At 37.9% G+C, this 13,616-nt stretch overlaps 1 long non-coding RNA gene across 1 annotated transcript; it reads right to left on the reverse strand.

Moving 5' to 3' along the window:
• Positions 1-743: 743 nt before the first annotated feature.
• Positions 744-12,175, reverse strand: LOC123570060 (uncharacterized). The gene is made up of 4 exons (XR_006694022.1): positions 12,120-12,175; positions 11,815-11,901; positions 1,228-1,461; positions 744-870 (listed from the first exon to the last, which is right to left on the reverse strand). It is a non-coding gene; the product is annotated as an uncharacterized lncRNA (long non-coding RNA).
• Positions 12,176-13,616: the final 1,441 nt, after the last annotated feature.

Raw genomic sequence — 13,616 nt, forward strand, 5'->3', positions numbered from 1 at the left:
TGGTGTCTCAGCTGGATGGTGCTTAGGGGGTAAGTGTAAGGCATCCAGGGGTCTGACCTGAAGTGGGGTGGAGGTTACTTGTTGCATTTGAAGGGAACAAGCAATGAGAGTTATCCCCAAGGAAGACTGGCTGTCCACAAGGCATGTCTCCCCAGGAATGCAGGAGGCCCATTAGCCTTACCCCGGTCCTTGGCTTTTCAGGCTCAGAATGTGATTGTTCGTGTTCTCAGAAGTATTTGAGTGAGAGGACTCACTCACACAAAATTCACCAGGGACTGACGATTAAAAACCAAAATACCAATTTATTACTTTACAATAAGAACTCAAAGCAGAGTAGATAATTCGCTTCTCTGTGCAGCCTATTCTCTATTCGCAGACAAGTCTTCTTGGGAGCCAAATTACAATCAGGAGCTTCTCAGGGAGCAGGGGAGCAGGGGAGCAGGGGAGCAGGGGCTGTTAGGAAGAGGAAGCTGATGTGGCAGCCCCATGAGCCCATCCCCTTAACGGGACTTCCTGCCCCATGAAGAGGTTTCTGCTCTCTGGCGATAGAACATCTTCTCCTGTGCACAGGGCAGCAGACACAGGGCCAAAATTTACTCTTCACTTGCTCTTTTCTCTGTTCACATTACTGATCATTCTCCTTCTTCTTGGCACACTATTTCTAAGGTAGTCCAGCATCTTTCTAATTTTAATCAGGTATTGCTGGCCTGAGAGCTATTCTGGCTTTTGATAATAAATTGGCGTAATTATGTTCCAATCTGCTAAGTGTTTGTTTTGGAATTTAGCTGTCAGAGATGATCCACTTTCCAAGTTCCTGGACTAGGGAAGTTGTGGAAGAATGAATCCCTCATTGTTGAACTGAAGCACTACCTGCAGTGAGTAGTTCAGTAAAATGATAAGGATGCCAGGAAGGGCCATGTTTAAAGACCTAGGACCCAGGAAAGCATGCAACAGGGCTAAAAACACCATTATATTCATTTATGCATCACTTTTGGCATCCCAACTGCATAAGGCACAACCCGATCTATGATTAGGTTCAGTACTGCAGATGGAAGACAGCAAAAACATTCCTTCCTTTACCCTTCTCTCCTTCCTTCCTTTTCTCCATTCCTTCCAACAATTAAGGTTTAATGGCTTCCGTATGTAGTCACTTAAAATACAACCTGCCAAGTACTAATTCTGATTAATAACAATTTGCATTGTGTACCTGAAACATTCCGTGTTTACCTGATATTGTTGGCATTTGTTTGTCATGCTCAGATTCTATCTTGGAGACTTGCTTTTCATTTAGTGTAACTTCTAGATAATTGGAGTAGTTTTATTCCCCCTTATCTGTCAACTCCACCTTGATTTACTCCTTCAGAGATTTTTTTGCTATTGTTTACCTTCTTTTGGTCTCCTTCTTTCCTCCCAGTGGGATGATGCTAGATGGATGCTTCATTTTCTTTACCGATTGCCTCCCTGAAACATTTGCTTCAATTAGAGGAATTGGCAAATCTAAAAGGTTCTTAAATATTTCAGAAAAATAAATGGCAGATAAATTTCTTAAATAGTTAATTGTTGGAACTTCCACTTCTGGGAAGATAGAGTAGATGTAGTTTTCCCTATTCCCCCCACTAAGTACAACTAACAACCCTGAACGTTATATGTAAAAAATATATATACATAAGAAGACTCTGAAGAGTAGGGAGAAGAAAGCACTGTCTAGGGATGTGGGAACACAAGAAGAGCATCATGGTGGGTTCTCTAGATTTTCTTTTTTGCCTCCTTTGTTCTAGACTTGGAGCTAAAGAAATCAGCAACCTGTAAACACCAACGGACCTAGATGAAAAGAGCCCCAACAAAAGCCGCCTTTCTCTAGACAAAGGCTCAGGCAGGGAGCGGTAGAGCCAGATAGAAAAGTTCAAGATAACACATGCTCTACTGCTGCACCCAAACACCACAAAAAAAGCAATGGCCAACCCAGGTGAATGGGGAGCCTAGACCTCCACTCTTATCGGGACCCTCAATCCCTGCGTGGGGTGGTGTCAGAAGAGGCAGAGTAAAGAGCTTGGACTTCTACCCCTGCCAGCCAGCAATGAGACCCCCCTTCCCAGGGTCATTTGAGGTCATGTGGGAAGCCTGTACTTCCTACACACCCGACAGGAATAAAGGTTGTGTTGTAGGAGGCCTAGTGGAGACTCAGGACTTTTGCTGCCGTTCTGAGGAGTACCGAGGCTCTGGGGGGTCAATGGAGGCTATGTGGGGACAGTGTGGGGACAGTAGTGAGGCATTCCTGCTACTCCCAGTCAGAGTGATGTCTGCAGAGGTCTAGTGGGAAGCTAAGCCTCCCCTCCCTCTTCTGTCCAGAAATACTGAGGATCCTGTCCCCTGTAGGGGTTATAACATAGTTGGGAAATGGGAATGTGAACTTCTCCCCCTATCCGGTGCTAATGAGGCAGCTCTCCCCACCTGCTTCTACTGAAGTGGTGTCAGAGGAGGCCAGAAAGGTTTAAATAAGATCCAGAGTCTCATAAAACACCCAAAGTATCCAGGTTTCAAAACCAAACTACTTGCCATATCAAGAACCAGGGAAATATCAACTTGAATGAAAAAATGTAATCAACGGTGCTAACACTGAAATGTTGGAATTATCTGACAAAGATTTTAAAGTAGCTATCACAAAAATGTTTCATTAAACTATAAACAAATGCTTGAAACAAATAAAAAAAGACAGTTTTATTAAGTAAATAAATAATATAAAAAAGAACCAAATGGAATTTTTGTAACTGTAGAAATATAATTACCCAAAATTTAAAAAACAAGTTAGTTGGCTCTTTAACAGAAGAATGAGTATGAGGAAGGAAAGAATCAGCAAATGTGAAGGAAGAGCAATAAAAATTACCCCATCTGAAGAAAGAGAAAATAGACTGAAAGAAAAGCCTCGGGGTCCTTTAGGACAATAACTAAAAATCTAATTTGTTGTTGTTGAGAGAGGATCTTGCTCTGTTGCTCAGGCTGGAGTGCAGTGGTGTGATCATAGCTCACTGCAACCTTGACCTCCTGGGCTCAAGTAACTCTCCCACCTCAGCCTCTTAAGTAGCTGGGACTTAGAGACATGTGACACCACACCTGGCTTTTTTTTTTTTCTTTTTTTTCCCACTTTTAGTAGAGATGAGGTATTGTTATGTTGTCCAGGCTGGTCTCAACTTCCTGAGTTCAAGTGATCCTCTTGCCTTGGCCACCCTAAGTGTTGGGATTGCAAGCATGAGCCCCTGTGCCTGGCTAAAATCTAACATTTGTGTCACTGCAGTCCCAGAAAGGCTTGAGAAAGAAGCTAAGACTGAGAAAGCATTAAAGAAAAAATGGCGGAAAACTTCCCCAATTATTGTAATTTTTTTTTTTTTTTTTTTTTTTAGAGACAGGGTCTCATTCTGTCACCCAGATTGGAGTACAGTGGCACAATCATAGCTCACTGCAGTCTCAAACCCCTGGGCTGAAGTAATCTTCCTGCCTCAGCTTCCTGCATAGCTAAGACTACAGGCATACACCACTGTGCCCAGCTAACAACTTTCCAATTTAGACAAGATTCACACATCTACAGATTTAAGTAGCTGGAAGAATCCCTTAATAGGTCACATCCAAATATATCTACATCATGACACATCATAGTCAAACATCTAAAACTAAGGACAAAACATCTTGTAAGTCACAACAGAGAAAAGATATTTTACACGTAGAGAAAATAAAATTCAAATGACAATGATTCCTCATCAGAAACTACAAAAACCAGAAGAAGGGGCACACCATTTTTGAAGTCCTGACCTGAAAGAAAGCAAGTCAACCTAGAATTCTATATACTGAAATTATCCTTCAGGAATGAAGAAGAAATCAAGATGAAGGGGAAACTCTTACCAGCAGTTCTTTCCTAAAAAAGAACGGTAAGAGAAGTTCTTTACAAAGAAAGGAAAAGATACGAGAAAGAAACTTGGAACATCAGTGTACCAGTCTGTTCTCACACTGCTATAAAGAACTACCCAAGAGGTAATTTATGAAGAAAAGAGGTTTAATTGATTCACAATTCTGCAGGTTTAACGGGAAGCACGACTGGGAAGCCTCAGGAAGCTTGCAAACATGGCAGAAGGCAAAAAGAAAGCAAGCGCTTTCTTCACATGGCGGTGGCAGAAGTGATGCACACTTTTAAATAATCAGATCTCGTGAGAACTCACTCATGACACAGCACCAAGGGAATAGTGCTAAACCATTAGAAACTGTCCCTCATGATCCAATCACCTCCCGGCAGGCTCTCCTTCAGCACGTGGGGATTACAATTCAATATGCAATTTGGGTGGGGACACAGAGACAAACCATATCAATCAGGAAGGAAGAAAGAATAATGGAAAGAGAAAAATATGTATAAATACAATACATGTTTCCTCTCTTGATTTTTCTAAATTTATTTGATATGTAAAGCAAAAACTATTGTGCTTACTGATGTGTACCTAAATGTGTATAGAATAAATATGTAAGACAATTGTAGATGTGTGATGGTAAAGAGAGGTAAATTTTCCAAACCTCACTTGGCCTGGTGAAAGGTTGACACCAGTAGACTGTGCTAAGATATATATATATATATTTCCCTAGAGTAACAATTAAAAAAGCTACACAAAGAAATAGAATGAAAAGCATTGTAGATAAATCAAACCAAGGTTCTAAATGAATGTTTAAATAACTAACAGGAAGGAAGGAAAAGAAAAACAGAAAGGAAAATCAGAAAAGATAAATGGAAGGCAAAAATGAAAGACTTCAGATGTCAATAATATTACATTTAATATAAATAGTCTACGTACACCAATTAAGACAGAAATGGACAATAATTGATTAAAAAATGACCAACCATATACATTCTATAAGAAACTCATACCATGTTCATGGATTGAAAGATTTAACATATTAAAGATGCCAATTCTCAAATTGAGGTTTAATGCAATTCTTATACAAGTTTAATGTGACTCCTATCAAAATTACAAAATGTGATTTGTTTTTGGTGTGTATGTATACACTTTGCTATGTCTTACTTGGTGGATTGACTCTTTTATAATTATAGATATCAATGGACTTATCCTAAAATTTATAAGGAAATAAAAAAGAACTTAAATAACTAAAATAATTTAGGAAAAGAATAATAAAGTGGGAGGAGTCAGTCTACTTGATTTCAAGACTTACTATGTAGCTTTGGTAATTAAGACTGTGTAGTATTAGTGAAGGAATGGTTATGTAGACAAATGGAACAAATTCAAGAACTGAGAAGTAGCCCCACACAAATATGTTCAACTGAGTTTTGGCAAAGGTGCAAACGTAATTCAATGGTAGAAGGATATCCTTTTCAGCAGCTGATGCTGGAGTAATTGAACATCCATAGACCAAAAGGTGAACCTCAACCCAATTCTCACACTTTATACAAAAATTATCTCATAGTTAATCACAGACCTAAAAGTAAAATTTAAAATGATAAAACTCCTAGAAAAAAATAGGAAAAAAATATTTGATATCTAAGGCTAGTCAAATGGTTCTTAGACTTGACATTAAAAACACAATTCATAAAAGGAAAAAAATAATAATTTAAAACTCATTAAAATTTAAACTTTTACTTTGCAAATGGCCCTGTTAGGATAACAAACAAAAATGAGAGAAAATATTTGAAAACTACATTTTAATCAAAGTACTAATATCTAGGATATGTAAAATTTTTCAAAACTCAACCATTAAAAAACTCATTTAGAAAATCTGCAAAGGCATGAGTAGAAATCTTATCAAAGAGGATATACAGATGGCAAATAAGCATATGAAAAATATTCAACATCTTTAGCCATTAGTTTAATGCACATTAAAGTAACAAATGCTGTTGAGGATGTGGAGAAACTAGAACACTTACACATTGCTGATGGTAATGTAAAACAGTGCAGTTACACTGGAAAATAGTTTATCAAATGAAATAAAAAATGAAACGTGCAACCAACATGTGACCCAGCAATTGTATTCTTGGCCATTTATGCCAGATAAATGAAACTTCTGTTCACGCAAAAGCTTGTACCTGAATGTTCATAGCAGCTTTATTCATAATCACACCAAACTGGAAACAACCCAGATCTCTTTCAGTCAGTGAATGGTTAAACTAACTGTGCTATGTCCATACCATAGAATACTACTTGCAGTAAGAAAGAACGCATCGTTTACATTCACAACAGCTTGGATGAATCTCTAGAGAATGATGCTGGGGAAAACGTTCATCCGAAAGATTGCACCTCGTAGAACTCTACTTATAAAAAATTATTAAAATGATAAAATTATAGAAACAGACAATAGATGAAGTTGCCAGAGGTGAGAGGGAGGCCCAGAGGGAAGTAGATGTGACTATACAAGGTATCAAAATAGATTCTTTGGTGATGAAATTGTTCTGTATCTTGAGTGCACATTGTCTGTATCATGATTGTGGCAGTGCACTATTATTTTGAAAGAAATTATCATTGGGTAATCTAGATGAAGAGTACATGGGACCTCTCTGTATTATTTTTTAGACCTACATGTAAGTCTAGAATTATCTAAAAATTAAAAGTTAAATTTAAAGAGTTAATTATTATAAATAATGATTTGATTCTAATATAAATTTTGTAATAGTCTGGGAAGAATTTACTTTGGAGCTGTTTGTCTCTTATTCACCTTACTCCTAGTCATAAATGAGTGTTTTTCCATTTGAAAGTCATAAATGAGTGTTTTTCCATTTTTAGAGTTAATTAATTTACCCATTTGTCAAGCGTTAGCTCTTCATAGTATTGAATTAAGCAATTTTAATTAGTAAAAGAAAAATAATAAAACTTAGCAGTGTTTCAACCTATGAGATTCTGAAAATTGATTACAATTAGAATTTTAGATTTTTCTTCCCCAAAATTATATGAATCTCAGATCCTAGTGTTTGTTATCTTTATATTTTATTTTTAAAGATGATAAGTACAGTTTTGCTTTACTCATATTCCACTTGGAGAAAAAACATCTGGTCTCATCAAGGAGCAGAGGAAACATGGAAAAACAGCAAGTTATGACAAACAGAGGAGGTAGCATTACATAAAATAAATTTCACTTAAATTCGTCTTACTAACTGAGCAAATGAATTAACCTATGAGAAGCTATTTCTTAGCCTATAAAATTGGTGTGATAGTATCTATTGTACTGAGTTGGGAGGAAGGCTTCCTAACTTGTGAAGTGTCCTGCAAATGTAAGTGAAGTCTTACATGGTGCAGGCAGGACAAGAGCACCTGAAAAAGTCTTTCATACAAAATGGATTATGGGTGGTGTGACATTTATTTAAATTTTGGAAGACACATAAGGAGGCAACCTTAGGTAAATTAGTAAGATATTTGAGATCATGTTGAGATTTTCAGCTCTGAAAATACTGGAGGAAGTATGGAGCTGATAGGCCTTGTATGGGAGGGATTTTCACTTGTTTCTAACTTTGCACTTTATTAATATATTAAATTAGTTATTCAGGTTACATTTTAAAATATAACTGGTAAAAATAAATATTTTTGAAATATTTATAATTCACTTGTATTTCCCCATGCCCTTTAATCCACATATCTTTTGAGGCTTTAGTTATGTTTACTGATTTATAAAATATGTTTATATATTGATTGTTATGTCTTTTACACATTTTTTAATTATTTGTTTTAAATGTTCAACTATTATTATTAAAGGCTCAGGAGGAATTTTTAATCTTTAGTTAAATTTTTATTTTTTCTTTGCTAATTTTTTATATCTTTAAAATTTCCTATTTATGTAATAAAAATATATTTGCCTCTATTCTTTCTGGTTTTCTAATTTTTTTTTACATTTGTTGCTTTAATCTATCTGTCATGTATTTGATTTTATAGTGTGAAGAGAATATCTGCAACATTTCGACTTTCACATACTAGTTTTATCTCTAATTTTCACTTTAAATATTCTCAGTTCTTGATCAATAATCACTGAGATCGGCATACATTTATAAATATTAATTTCATTCAATAACTTCAACTGTTGCTGCCACCAAAACTTTTACCAATATACTTGAGTAGAAATCAAATGAATTGATATACAGTAGTTCCTCCTTTATCCTTGGAGAATACGTTCCAGGACCTCCAGTGGATGACTGAAACTGCGGTTAGTACTGAACCCCATATGTACTATGTTTTTCCCTACACATACATACCTGTGATGAAGTTTGATTCATAAATTAGTCACAGTAAGAGGTTAACAATAATACTAAACTAGAGCAATTATAACAATATACTGTAAAGTTATGTGAATATGATCTCTCTCTCAAAGTATGTTATTGTGCTGACTACACGGATTTCAGTCCGCTGTTAACTGTAGGTAATGGAACCGCAGATAAGAGGGGGTCTCTGTATTTACTACACTCTTCTGCCTGTGGAGTTGCAAGTGTCATCTTTCTGCACAGCAAGAGTGATCATAGGCTGAGCGCAGAGGCTCACGCCTGTAATCCTAACACTTCGGGAGGCTGAGGCAGGTGGACCGCTTGAGCTCAGGAGTTTGAGACCAACCTGGGCAACATAGTGAGATCCTGTCTCTACAAAAAGTAAGCAAACAAAAAAATTAATCAGGCATGGTGGCATACGCCTGTAGTCCCAGCTACTTAGGAGGCTGAGATGAGAGGATCGCTTGAGCTCAGGAGGTCAAGGCTACAATCAGTTATGATTGTGCCACTGCACCCCAGCCTGGAAGACAGAGTGAGATCCTGTCTCAAAAAACAAACAAACAAAAAATCCCAAGAACCAACAACAAAAAGAAAGAAACCGAAACACACAAAAAAGAAAGTGCCACCAAAAATTATCTGCAGAAAGTTAGCAACACACGGTCAGGGTGCTCTGGGAAAAGCTATTACTTTGGTGCAAAAGTAAATGCTGGTTTTGCCATTACTTTGAATGCCATTACTTTTAATGGCAAAACAAACAATAACTTTTGTACCAACTAATGTTCACAGCGTGTAGGGAATTCAGTTACATTCACTATGGTCATCATGAAGTGGAAAGAAAACTGAGATCTAAACATATTAGTGGCTAGCGCAAGTTTACCCAGCATGTTAGAGGCAGGGGACTTGTCCCAGGAAAAACTACTGCTCCTTTGCTGCTCAGTTTTCTTTCCCTAGCACTGTAAATAACCTGAAAACCGCCCATTCATCACAGAGCATGGATCTGAAACCTAGACTGAGTAATGACGCCCATTCAGCTCACTTGACTCCTGGGTTGTTCTTGTGTGGGAGAAAAATGGGATTAAAACATGGGCTTGTAAACTTTTTGGTATTTGTAAAACAGAAATAGCCACGAATCTGTTTCTTTCTAATGTATTCTCTTTTGTGCATTTAAAAAATCACTCTTCAAATTTTGTTTTTTCACAAGTTTAGCAATGAGAACTAATACACATGTAACACGACATCAGAGCAAGTGATTTCAGATTACATGAGAATGTTCCATTCGTTTATTATTTATTTTATTGACTGGCCTTAATGGAACTGGCATTCTTTATAAAAATGTTTCTATATCCTGTGATGGGAACATTCAAATGATTTTGTCATCGTTCAGGATCATCCCTTAAGGTTCTAGAAGTCAGTATTGGTGAAGCACTAGATTATGTAGAAACAGTGTGAACTGGGGTGGTTAAAGGTTTAGTATGAATGTGATTAGAAATGTTAGAAAGCTACTCAAATACATTGAGATTAAGGGAAGAGACCCTGGCTACACAATCAAATAAGGCACGTATGTGCTTCTCTTTGAGGGCGGAGGTGACAGATGTAAGAGTAAATATGTAAATTATCTAGAACATATTAACATTAATTATTTCTAAAGACATTGTATTCTGATGTTTCACATTTACTTGTCTAGAAAAGTTAGAATTATTAATACTAGAAGTCATAAAATGGAAATCAAACATTTCTGATGCCTCATTAGTAAGGCATGTTGTTTTCTTCTTTTTTCCCCCCAAATATTTCACTATTCTTGCTGGAGACACTGATGAATGGCCCGGCCTGGAACCTTCACAGAGGCATGGGGTGCTTAGACAATAAAACAAAATTCTTTGGCGGGGAAGAGATTGTTTATGCTTTTCTTTTATTGCTTACTAAAGGCCAACATTCTACTTTAGAGAGATCAATATTCCTGAATTGCAAACTTTTTAGAAGCCTAAAGGAAATGAATCCTTGTCGAGCTAAATGTTAACCCTCTCCCTGTTATTGAAAAGAGCAAAGTTGTTTTCCCCTACATTTTAAAAATTATTTATTATTAAGTTCTAGGGTACATGTGCACAACACGCAAGTTTGTTACGTATGTACACATGTGCCATGTTGGTATGCTGCACCCATTAACTCATCATGTACATTAGGTATTTCTCCTAATGCTATGCCTCCCCGCTCCCTGCCACAGGTCCCGGTGTGGGATGGTTCCCACCATGTGTCCAAGTGTTCTCATTGTTCAATTCCCACCTATGAGTGAGAACATGCGGTGTTTGGTTTTCTGTCCTTGCGATAGTTTGCTGAGAATGATGGTTTCCAGCTGTATCCATGTCCCTACAAAGGACATGAACTCATCCTTTTTTATGGTTGCATAGTATTCCATGGTGTATATGTGTCACATTTTCTTAATCCAGTTTATCATTGATGGACATTTAATTTTGCTCTGCTTTAGAAGAAAGAAGAGGTAATCCCCCAGGAGCCCATGACTGGTTAGCTTTAGTTTTGTATTGCAACCACCCTTTCTTCCTCTCTTAAAAAATATAATCTGGGTCTGGAGCTCTTGAGAACACAGTAAGATGTGAATATTTGCTAAGCATTCAAAGTCCCCCCCAATCTCACATGTGTCCCTTCTCTCACTGGGCTATGACTAAATTACCTCTTCCTTCTGAAGGCTTCAGCTTAAGCGTTATCTCTAGGGCACCTTCCCTGGCTCCTTAGAGCCGTTGGCCTTCCTGGCACGTGTTCTCAGAGTGGACTATTTTTCTTCTGTCACAGCACTTCTTATTTTATTCTTAATATTCACTTAATTTTGTCTTCTCTGCTACTCTGTAAACTCCATGAAAACAAAGACTATGTCTAATTTGTTTTTAAGAACAGTGTTTTGTGCAGATTAAGGCACCTGATAAATATGTGTATTGCAGGCCTGGGTGAAAGTCATTAACCAGGCTCGCACTATGCCCAAGGCCCTTGAAGCCTGGGTGGGCATAACTATACTCACCTCAGATATGAGGACATGAAAATTCAGAGAGCTGGCACAATTTTCTCTGGGTTCGCAATGAGAGGTAATTCTGGTATTTTCAAACCCAACCCTATACATCGCCCAAGTATATGTTTCTTTTGCTATAAAATGCTTCTTTCAACATTTTCCTAAGCTCCAGATAGTTTTGGGAGGCAGGATATAGGAGGCCCCTGGTTTCCCGTTCCCTATGGTCTTGTTGAAAACACTGGCCAGAGAAGTCTTCTTGCTCACTCTCAACTAAAATTATGTCAATGGGCGGTAGACTGAAGGCGGCACTCTCATCCTCTGGCTAACTCATAACTTTCTCTGGTTGTTGCAGTGGACAACCAGAGAAAACTTTCTGGGCTCTGGCTTGGGGTGGGAGCTTTACAGTGTGAATTAAAGACTGGGGCCTCATTTTGAAATGCACTGGGATGCACTAGGACCACAGATTGCCAACAGCATCACTATCCTGGAATATGTTAAGTTTCAGAGTCCCAGGAGAAAAGTAAGCCTGTTCCAGGCTACCTCCCAGCCTCAAAGACATACAGAAGACCTAACTAGAGCAGGTTTCTACTTAGTTCAAATGAAGCTCTGTGGCCCCAGGGAGTCCAGATCTGGCCCAGCACCTGTTTGCTATGGTCTGCAAGATAAGAATGGTTTTTATTGTTTTAGAATAATTGGAAAAATGTCAAAAGAATAATAATATTTCATGACACAAGAGAGCTATATGAAATCCAAGCTTCCGTGTTCATGAATAAAGTTTATTGGTACATAGCCACACCCATTTACTTACGTATTTTCAATGGTCAGTTTTGCACTAAACGCTAGAGTTGAGTGGCTTCAACAGAGAATACCTACCCTGTAAAACTTAAAATATTTACGGTGTTGAGCTTTAGAGAAAATGTTTGCCAATTCCTACTCTAGTTGAACATTATAAAGAAGAAATCCATACCGTTAATCAGACGGCAGGGTTGTCTCGCCCAGCAATCTTTCCATTTAAAAATCTTCAACTACTAAAAGTTAATAATCTGGAAAACATTTTCATTGGTTCCAACAATAGCAGTAACCACAAGTGCAAATCTCTACATCTCTCCAACCTTTAAAACCGGAGTTGGGGGGTGGTTCCAAGATGGCCAAATAGGAACAGCTCCAGCCTCCAGCTCCCAGCGTGAGCGCCAAGCCACAGTTTTTCTCATCTTGTGGGCTGGGGTCACATGTTCCCAGTTACCACGTCAGAGGATGGTACCATCACTGCGTCTGTGATCAGAACTTAGGCATAAGCTACCTCCACTCTCCCACATGCAAAACTACTCCTCCAAGTTGTGGGTAAAAGGAAGTGTTTGAAGACTGGGGTGCCAGCCGGTGTGAACCGAGAGATGGGAGGAGTGATGCAAGCAGAGATTGAAGAGACATGTGTGATTCTGGTCATGCTGAATCTTATGACCCACGTAAGGGTTTGAAATTTTACACTAAAAACAATGTAACAGTATTAAACTGCTTTAAGCAGGGAAGTGTCATAATATGGTCCTTATTTAAAATATGTAGTTGGGCTGCTCGTGGAGGATATGTCAGAGAGGATAGAATAAGGAGCCTAGTTGGAGGCATTGCAACAAACCAAGCAAAAGATGCTAAGGTCTGATGTTAGAATGATGTTAGTGGAGAGTTAAGTGGGCCGATTTAAGATGTGTTTTGGAGGACTATTGGAAGGACTTGAGAAAGGAGGTGAATAATATTGTTATTTACTGGGATTAGAAGTTTGGAGGAAAGAGAATTGATAGAAAAATTCAGGACCTCTGTTTTTGGTATATAATGTTTGAAGGTCCTATTAGACATCAAAATGGTATATTAAGTAAATAGTTTGTACTGGAAATAAACCAAGAGGAAACCGGAAAATAAACATGGTAAACTGTCTCTCTAGTTGCCATAGCAGGAGCTACTGGTATCAAGAACCAAAAAGAATGGGCTTAAATGGCCTAGCAGGGACAGGAGTTCAGGTATGTCCTGTGATGCAAGGCTGATTACTGAGCTGGAGATCTTATATGGAACTTGGACTTTTGAAATACCATAAGTGAAAGAGTGAATAGAAAATTTTACTTTTGCACAGTCAGATGACAAATGAATTTGTCTCTCTCAGCCTGAGTTCTGGGTGCAAATGAAGAGTCATACCTGAGAATTTGTAATCACAGGCCTATCTTCATGTAGTTTGTGGTTTGAATACATATTGCCTGCTTGATTTAGTAAACCATAAACCCATAAGCCCAATTAATATTTAAGCATAGTTTATGGAGCCAGATCCAGAAATACTCAAAACAGTCAAATCCAGAAATATCTTTGATCAGACTAATCCTCTTGAAC

The sequence above is a fragment of the Macaca fascicularis genome, chromosome 18 (assembly GCF_037993035.2).
Source record: "Macaca fascicularis isolate 582-1 chromosome 18, T2T-MFA8v1.1".
NCBI lineage: Eukaryota > Metazoa > Chordata > Mammalia > Primates > Cercopithecidae > Macaca > Macaca fascicularis.